Source organism: Hordeum vulgare, chromosome 7H, assembly GCF_904849725.1.
Source record: "Hordeum vulgare subsp. vulgare chromosome 7H, MorexV3_pseudomolecules_assembly, whole genome shotgun sequence".
NCBI classification, from domain to species: Eukaryota; Viridiplantae; Streptophyta; class Magnoliopsida; order Poales; family Poaceae; genus Hordeum; species Hordeum vulgare.
Window position 1 is genome coordinate 137,535,380 of NC_058524.1, and position 9,983 is coordinate 137,545,362.

Genomic DNA, 9,983 nt, shown 5'->3' on the forward strand with positions numbered 1-9,983 from the left:
GGCAGCTCACAAGGGCTAATCATTGAAGCACAAGATTGGAGAGAAGACATCACATAGCTACTAGTCATGGACTCATGGTCCAAGGAGGACTACTCACAGCACGTCCAGGAAGCATCCATGGCGGTGGATAAGCTCCCGGAAGTCAATCCTCCCTCCGGCAGGGTGCCGGGAAGAGGTCTCCTGACGCTCCCGATCTCGGAAGCGCTGCGGCAGCAGAACGATGGAGAAATTCGCGATTCTGGATATGATGGAAGGGTTTCCTCGTGGAGGAGTAAATATAGGCCAAAGGAGGGCATCGGAGGAGGTGGGACCCATCCAGGCGGCCTGTGGGCGCGGCCAGGGGCCATGCCGCACTGGGAGGTCGCCTGGGCAGGCCCTGGCCCCCCTCTGGCCCATCTTCGGTGATCTGGAACTTCCGGTACGCTGATTTTTATATATTTTTCTCGGCATTTTTGGGGCTCTGGAAAATTGGGTAAAAGCCCGTGCAAAAAAACACATAAGCAGACAGAAACTGACACTGGTGCACTGAGTTAGTAGGTTGGTCCAAATATGTGTAAAAAGATATAAAAGTGTAGCAAAACATATAACAATGTCACCCAAAAGATCATGGAACAAGCAGAAATTATATATGTGTTTGGGACGTACCACATGTTATCTAGCGGTGCATCAAGGACATCATTCTTTTGGGAAACCGTGAAGACAAGCCTGAGATTGTGGGACAGTCAACAAAATTGCTCCCATCATCTTTCAGCTTAGATTTCTCTAGGAACGCATTAAAATTCAAGGGTGCTATCGCGTGAGCCATTGATCTACAACATAAATTTGCAAAGATTATTTGGACTATTGTTCAAGATAATGAGTTTAGTTAATCATATTACTAAAAACTCCCACTCATATTGACATCCCTCTAGTCATTCGAGTGACACATGATCCAAATCCACCAGCCCAAGTTTGATCATCACGTGAGATGAGCTGGTTTCAATGGTGAACATCTTCATGTTGATCATATAAACTATATGACTCATGTTCGACCTTTCGGTCTCTTGTGTTCCGAGGCCATGTCTGTATATGCTAGGCTCGTCAAGTTTAACCCGAGTGTTCCGCGTGTGCCAAACTATCTTGTACGTGTTGCTTGTGAACATAGAGTCTATCACACCCGATCATCACGGGGTGTCTCGAAACGACGAACTTTCGCAACGGTGCACACTCGGGGATCACCTTATAACGATATCGTCATCCTAAGCAAAACAAGGTGCATAAAAAGTATTAACATGACATGCAAATCATAACTGACATGATATGGCCATGATCTTGTGCTTTTGATCTCCATCTCCAAAGCACCGGCACGATCTCCATCGTCGCCAGTGCCACACCATGATCTCCATCATCATAATCTCCATCATTGTGCTGCCATCGAGGTTGTCACGCCAACCATTCTTGTACTACTATTGCTACTGTTTAGCGATAAATTAAAGCATTATATAGTGATTAATGAGTGACACGCAGGTCATACAATAATTAAAGGCAACCCTATGGCTCCTGTCGGTTGCAGTAGCATCGACATGCAAGTCGATATTAACTATTACAATATGATCATCTCATACATCAAATATACATCATCATGTCTTTGTCCATATCATATCACATGCATACCCTGCACAAACAAGTTAGACGTCCTCTAATTTGTTGTTGCAAATTTTACGTGGCTGCAAAACCAAAACGGTGATATGCAATTTGCTATTTAATGTTATACAAGGACCGCCTTTTGTCGAATCCGATTCAACAAAAGTAGGAGAGACACACACCCGCCAGCCATCTTTATGCAACAAGTTCATGTTAGTCGATGGAACCGGTCTCTCGTACGTAGACAAGTAAAGTTGGTCCGGGCCGCTTCGTCCAACAATACCGCCGAATCAAGAAAAATTAAGGAGGGAAGCAATCTGAATATCAACGCCCGCAAACTCCTTTGTGTTATACTCGAGATGTCATCTACGCATAGACCTAGCTCTGATACCATTGTTGGGGAACGTTGCATGGGAAACAAAAAAATTCCTACGTGCAAACATGATCTATCCTTGGTGATGACCATCTACGAAAAGGAGAGATTGGATCTACATGTTGGAAATATGCCCTAGAGGCAATGATAAAATAGTTATTATTATATTTCCTGTTTCAAGATAATCGTTTATTATCCATACTATAATTGTATTGAATGAAAACATAGATACATGTGTGGATATATAGACAAAACAATATCCCTAGTAAGCCTCTAGTTGGCTAGCCAGTTGATCAAGGATGGTTAAGGTTTTCTGATCATATGCAAGTGTTATCACTTGATAACTGGATCACATCATTAGGAGAATGATGTGATGGACAAGACCCAAACTATGGATGTAGCATGTGATCGTGTCATTTTGTTGCTATTGTTTTCTGCATGACAAGTATTCATTCCTATGACCATGAGATCATGTAACTCACTGACACCGGATGAATACCTTGTGTGTATCAAACGTCACAATGTTACTGGGTGACTATAAAGGTGCTCTACAGGTATCTCCGAAGGTGTCCGTTGAGTTAGCATGGATCAAGACTGGGATTTGTCACTCCGTGTGACGGAGAGGTATCTCGGGGCCCACTCGGTAATACAACATCACATATAAGCCTTGCAAGCAATGTGACTCAAGCGTTAGTCACGGGATCTTGTATTACGGAACAACTAAAGAGACTTGTCGGCAACGAGATTGAAATAGGTATAGAGATACCGGCGATCAAATCTCGAGCAAGTAACATACCGAACGACAAAGGGAATGTTATACGGGATTATATGAATCCTTGGAACATAGGTTCAACCGATAAGATCTTCGTAGAATATGTAGGATCCAATATGGACATCCAGGTCCCGCTATTGGATATTGACCGGGGAGTGTCTCGGGTCATGTCTACATAGTTCTCGAACCCGCGGGGTCTGCACACTTAAGGTTCGGTGACATTTCGGTATAGTTGAGTTATAGGTGTTGGTGACCGAAAGTTGTTAGGAGTCCCGGATGAGATCACGAACGTCACGGGGGTTTCCGGAATGGTCCGGAAACAAAGATTGATAAATAGGATGGTTTCATGTGGTCACCGGAAAGATTTCGGGCATTACCAGCAGTGTACCGGGAGTGACGAATGGGTTCCAAGTTTTCACCGTGAGGGGCCCACCCACCCGGGAGTGAGCCCAATAGTCCTAGGGTGGCGCACCAGCCCTTAGTGGGCTAGTGAGGCCAGCCCAAGTGGACTATAGTGCTAGAAGATAAAACCAAAAGAAAAGAAAAAAAGAGGGAGGTGGGAAGGGAGAGGAGGACTCCTCCTTCCCCAAACCGAATTGGAGTTGGAGTCCTCCTCTCCACTTCGGTCGGCGCCCTAGGGGCTCCCTTGAGCCCCAAGGCTAGCCCCTCCCCTCCTCCTATATAAACTAGAGGTTTTAGGGTTTTTGAGACACAACTTTGCCACGTGCAACTCAAACCTATACCTCATAGTTCTTCCTCTAGATCGCATTTCTGTGGAGCTCGGGCGGAGCCCTACAGGAATAGATCATCACCATCACCGGCGCGCCGTCACGCTGCCGGAGAATTCATCTACTTCCCCGTCTCTCTTGCTGGATCAAGAAGGCGGAGATCGTCATCGAGCTGTACGTGTGCTGAACGCGGAGGTGTCGTCCGTTCGGTGCTAGAGCGGGATGGATCGTGGGACGACGGTGATTTGAATCACGAAGCTGTACCACTACATCAACCGTGTTTCCTAACGCTTCTGGCTTAGCGATCTACAAGGGTATGTGGATCCAATCTCCCTCTCATAGATGAACATCACCATGATAGGTCTTCGTGTGCGTAGGAAATGTTTTGTTTCCCATGCAACGTTCCCCAACAGTGGCATCATGAGCTAGGTTCATGCGTAGATGTAATCTCGAGTAGAATACATAAGTTTTTATGGGCATTGATGTTCGATTTGCTGCCCTCCTAAGTCTTTTCTCTATTCGGTGGTATTGTTGGATTGAAGTGGCCCGGACCAACACTACTCGTACGCTTACGAGAGACCGGTTTCATTGACCAACATGCAACTCGTTGCATAAAGATGACTGGCGGGTGTCGGTTTCTTCAACTTTAGTTGAATCGGATTTGACTGAGGCAGTCCTTGGAGAGAGGTTAAATATCAATTTGCACATCTCCGTTATGGTTTTTGCGTAAGTAAGATGCGATCATACTAGATACCCTTAGCAGCCACGTAAAACATGCAACACCAAATTAGAGGACGTCTAACTTGTTTTTGCAGGGTATGCTTGTGATGTGATATGTCCAAAGACATGATGTGATATATTGGATGTATGAGATGATCATGTTCTAACAGTTAATATCGACTTGCACGTCGATGCTACGGCAACCGGCATGAGCCATAGGGTTGTCTTTAAACTAACGTTTGTGTTTGCAGATGCGTTTACTATATTGCTAGGTTGTAGCTTTAGTAGTAATAGAATACATAGCATGACAACCTCGATGGCGGCACGATGATGGACATCATGATGATGGAGATCATGGAGTGGCGTCGGTGACGATGAAGATCATGTCGGTGCTTTGGTGATGGAGATCAAGAAGCACAAGATCATGGCCATATCATGTCACTTATGAATTGCATGTGATGTTAATCCTTTTATGCACCTTATCTTTCTTAGAACGACAGTAGCATTATAAGGTGATCCCTCACTAAAATTTCAAGATAAAATTGTGTTCTCCCCGACTGTGCACCATTGCAACAGTTCGTCGTTCCGAGACACCACGTGATGATCGGGTGTGATAGACTCAACGTTCACATACAACGGGTGCAAAACATTTGCACACGCGGAACACTCGGGTTAAACTTGACGAGCCTAGCATGTGCAGACATGGCCTCGGAACACAAGAGACCGAAAGGTCGAGCATGAATCGTATAGTTGATATGATTAGCATCTAGATGTTTACCACTGAAACTATACTCAACTCACGTGATGATCGGATTTGAGTTAGTGAATTTGGATCATGCCACACTCCAGTAACTTGAGGGATGTCTATTTGAGTGGGAGTTTATTAGTAATTTGATTAGTTAAACTCTAATTATCTTGAACATAGTCTAAGTCCACTTTGCAATATTTTATGTTGTAGATCAATGGCGCACGCAGTAGCAACCCTGAATTTCAATACATTCCTAGAGAAAGCTAAGCTGAAAGATGATGGTAGCAACTTTGTAGACTGGGCTCGTAATCTTAGGCTCATCCTACAAGCTGGGAAAAAGAATTATGTCTTTGATGGTGCGCTAGGAGATGAACCACCCGCTACGTTTGACCAAGATGTTTTGAACGCTTCGCAATCACGTAAGGAGGACTACTCAGTAGTTCAATGTGCGGTCTTGTATGGCTTGGGACCATGACTTCAACGATGCTTTGAGCGTCATGGACCATATGAGATGTTCTAGGAGTTGAAGTTTATCTTTCAGAAGAACGCCCGGTTCGAGAGATATGAGACCTCCGATAAATTATATGCTCACAAGATGGAGGAGAATTCATCTATCAGTGAACATGTGTTCAAATTGTATGGGTACTCAAACTGTCTAGCTGAGCTGGGGATTGAACTCCCACAAGAGGCTATCACTGAAAGAATTCTTCAATCACTGCCACCTAGCTATAAGAGCTTTATGTTGAACTATAACATGCAAGGGATGAACAAGTCACCCGGTGAGTTATTCGTGATGCTGAAAGTCGCAGAGTCAGAACTCCAAAAAGAGCATCAAGTGTTGATGGTCAAAAAGACCAGTGGTTTCAAGAGAAACGGCAAAGGCAAGAAGGGTAACTCCAAGAAGAGCGGCAAAACAGTTGCCAATCCGACGAAGAAACCCAAGGCTAGACCTAAGCCGGAAACAGAGTGCTATTATTGCAAGGGGATGGGTCGCTGGAAGCGCAACTGCCCCAAGTATTTGGCTGATAAGAAGGTGGCCAACGTAAAACCATGTATATGTGATATACATGTTATTGATGTGTACCTAACCAACTCTCGTAGTAGTGCATGGGTATTAGATATCGGTTCTGTTGCTCATATTTGCAACTTGAAGCAGGGACTACGGAATAAATGAAGCCTGGCGAAGGATGAAGTGACGATGCGCGTGGGAGATGGTTCCAAGGTTGATGCAATCGCCGTCGGCACAGTCTCACTTCCGTTACCATCAGGATTAGTTATGAACTTAAATAATTGTTATTTAGTGCCTGTGTTAAGCATGAACATTATATTTGGATCTTGTTTATTGCGAGACGGTTACTCATTTAAGTCAGAGAATAATGGTTGTTCTATTTTTATGAGTAATATCTTTTATGGTCATGCACCCAATGTGAGGGGTTTGTTCATATTGAATCTTGATTGTGATGACACACATATAGATAACATTGAGACCAAAAGATGTAGAGTTAATAATTATAGCGCCACGTTTTTGTGGCACTGCCGCTTAGGTCATATTGGAGTAAAGCGCATGAAGAAACTCCATACCAATGGGCTTTTGGAGTCACTTGATTTTGAATCACTTGACACGTGCGAACCATGCCTCATGGGAAAAATGACTAAGACTCCGTTCTCCGGAACAATGCAGCGTGCAAGTGACTTGTTGGAGATCATACATACTGATGTATGGGGTCCAATAAGTGTGGAGGCGCGTAGCGGATATCGTTATTTTCTCACCTTCACTGATGATTTGAGTAGGTATGGATATATCTACTTGATGAAGCACAAGTCTGAAACGTTTGAGAAGTTCAAGCAATTTCATAGTGAAGTTAAAAATCATCGTAACAAGAAGATCAAGTTCCTACAATCTGATCGAGGGGGCAAATATCTGAGTTTCGAGTTTGGTGCTCACTTAAGACAATGTGGAATCATTTCACAGTTGACACCGCCTGGAACACCACAGCGTAATGGTGTGTCAGAACGTCGTAATCGTACTTTGTTAGATATGGTGCGATCTATGATGTCTCTTACTGATTTGCCGTTATATTTTTGGGGTTATGCATTAGAGACAGTTGCATTCACTTTAAATAGGGCACCATCAAAATCTGTTGAGACGACACCATATGAGCTATGGTATGGCAAGAGGCCAAAGTTGTAGTTTCTTAAAGTTTGGGGATGCGATGCTTATGTCAAAAAGCTTCAGCCTGAAAAGCTAGAACCCAAAGCGGAAAAGTGCATCTTCATAGGTAACCCAAAGGAGACAGTTGGGTACACCTTCTATCTCAGATCCGAGGGCAAAGTGTTTGTTGCTAAGAACGGAGCTTTTCTTGAGAAGGAGTTTCTCTCGAAAGAATTGAGTGGGAGGAAGATAGAACTTGATGAGGTTGTAGAACCTATGCTCCCTCTAGATGGTGGCGCAGGGCAAGGGGAAACCTCTGTCGAGGCAACGCCGGTTGAGGAGGAAGCTAATTATGATGATCATGAAGCTTCGGATCAAGTTACTATCGAACCTCGCAGGTCGACAAGATCACGTACTACTCCTGAGTGGTACGGTAATCCTATCTTATCTATCATGTTGTTAGACAACAATGAACCTGCGAATTATGAAGAAGCAATGGTGGGCCCGGATTCCAACAAATGGCTGGAGGCCATGAAGTTCGAGATAGGATCTATGTATGAAAATAAAGTGTGGACTTTGGAAGTATTACCTGAAGGTCGCAAGGCTATTCAGAACAAATGGATCTTTTAGAAGAAGACAGACATGGATGGAAATGTGACCGTTTATAAAGCACGACTTGTGGGAAAGGGTTTTCACAAGTTCAAGGAGTTGACTACGATGAGACATTCTCACCGATAGCGATGCTGAAGTCCGTCCAAATCATGTTAGCAATAGCTGCATTTTTCGATTATGAAATCTGGCAGATGGATGTCAAAACGGCATCCCTTAACGGTTTTCTTAAGGAAGAGTTGTATATGATGCAACCCGGGGTTTTGTCGATCCAAAGAATGCTAACAAAGTATGCAAGCTCAAGCGATCCATTTATGGACTCGTGCAAGCATCTCAGAGTTGGAAAAAGCGCTTTGATGAGGTGATCAAAGCATTTGGGTTTATACAAGTTGTTGGAGAATCTTGTATTAACAAGAATGTGAGTGGGAGCTCTGTAGCGTTTCTAATATTATATGTGGATGACATATTATTGATTGGAAACAATGTGGAGTTTTTAGAGAGCGTAAAGGATTACTTGAACAAATGTTTTTCAATGAAAGACCTAGGAGAAGCTGCTTACATATTAGGCATTAAGATCTATAGGGATAGATCAAGGCGCCTAATAGGACTTTTACAAAGCACATACCTTGATAAAGTTTTGAAGAAGTTCAAAATGGAGCAGTCCAAGAAGGGGTTCTTGCCAGTATTACAAGGTATAAAGTTGAGTAAGACTCAGTGTCCAGTAACTGTAGAAGATAGAGAAAAGATGAGTACCGTCCCCTATGCTTCAGCGATAGGATCTATCATGTATGCAATGATGTGCACAAGACTGAACATCAGCCTGGCCATAAGTATGGCAGGCAGGTTTCAAAGTAATCCAGGAGTGTATCACTGGACGGCGGTCAAGAATATTCTAAAGTACATGAAAAGGACTAAGGAAATGTTTCCCGTTTATGGAGGTGACGAAGAGCTCGTCGTAAAGGGTTACGTCGATGCAAGCTTTGACACTGATCCGGATGACTCTAAGTCTCAAACCGGGTACGTATTTATTCTTAATGGGGGTGCGGTAAGCTGGTGCAGTTCCAAGCAAAGCGTCGTAGCAGATTCTACATGTGAAGCAGAGTACATGGATGCCTCAAAGGCAACTAAGGAGGGTGTCTCGATGAAGCAGTTCATGACGGATCTTGGAGTGGTGCCGAACGCACTAAATCCAATAACTATGTTCTGTGACAACACTCGTGCCATTGCTTTAGCAAAGGAACCAAGGTTTCACAAGAAGACCAGACACATCAAACGACGCTTCAACCTCTTCCGCGACTACGACGAAGGAGAGGAAGTAAATATTTGCAAAGTGCACATGGATCTTAATATAGCAGATCCGCTGACTAAACCTCTTCCACGAGCGAAGCACGATCAACACCAGAACTGTATGGGTGTTAGATTGATTCCAATGTAAATCGCATAGCGATGTGAGACTAGATTATTGACTCTAGTGCAAGTGGGAGACAGTTGGAAATATGCATTAGAGGCAATGATAAAATAGTTATTATTATATTTCATGTTTCAAGATAATCGTTTATTATCCATGCTATAATTGTATTGAATGAAAACATAGATACATGTGTGGATATATAGACAAAACAATGTCCCTAGTAAGCATCTAGTTGGCTAGCGAGTTGATCAAGGATGGTTAAGGTTTTCTGACCATATGCAAGTGTTGTCACTTGATAATTGGATCACATCATTAGCAGAATGATGTGATGGACAAGACCCAAACTATGAACGTAGCATGTGATCGTGTCATTTTGTTGCTATTGTTTTCTGCGTGTCAAGTATTCATTCCTATGACCATGAGATCATGTAACTCACTGACACCAGAGGAATACCTTGTGTGTATGAAACGTCACAACGTTACTGGGTGACTATAAAGGTGCTCTAGAGGTATCTCCGAAGGTGTCCGTTGAGTTAGCATGGATCAAGACTGGGATTTGTCACTCCGTGTGACGGAGAGGTATCTTGGGGCCCACTCGATAATACAACATCACATATAAGCCTTGCAAGCAATGTGACTCAAGTGTTAGTCACGGGATCTTGTATTACGGAACGAGTAAAGAGAATTGCCGGTACCGAGATTGCAATAGGTATAGAGATACCGACGATCAAATCTCGGGCAAGTAACATACCGAAGGACAAAGGGAATGTTATACGGGATTATATGAATCCTTGGCACAGAGGTTCAACCGATAAGATGTTCGTAGAATATGTAGGATCCAATATGG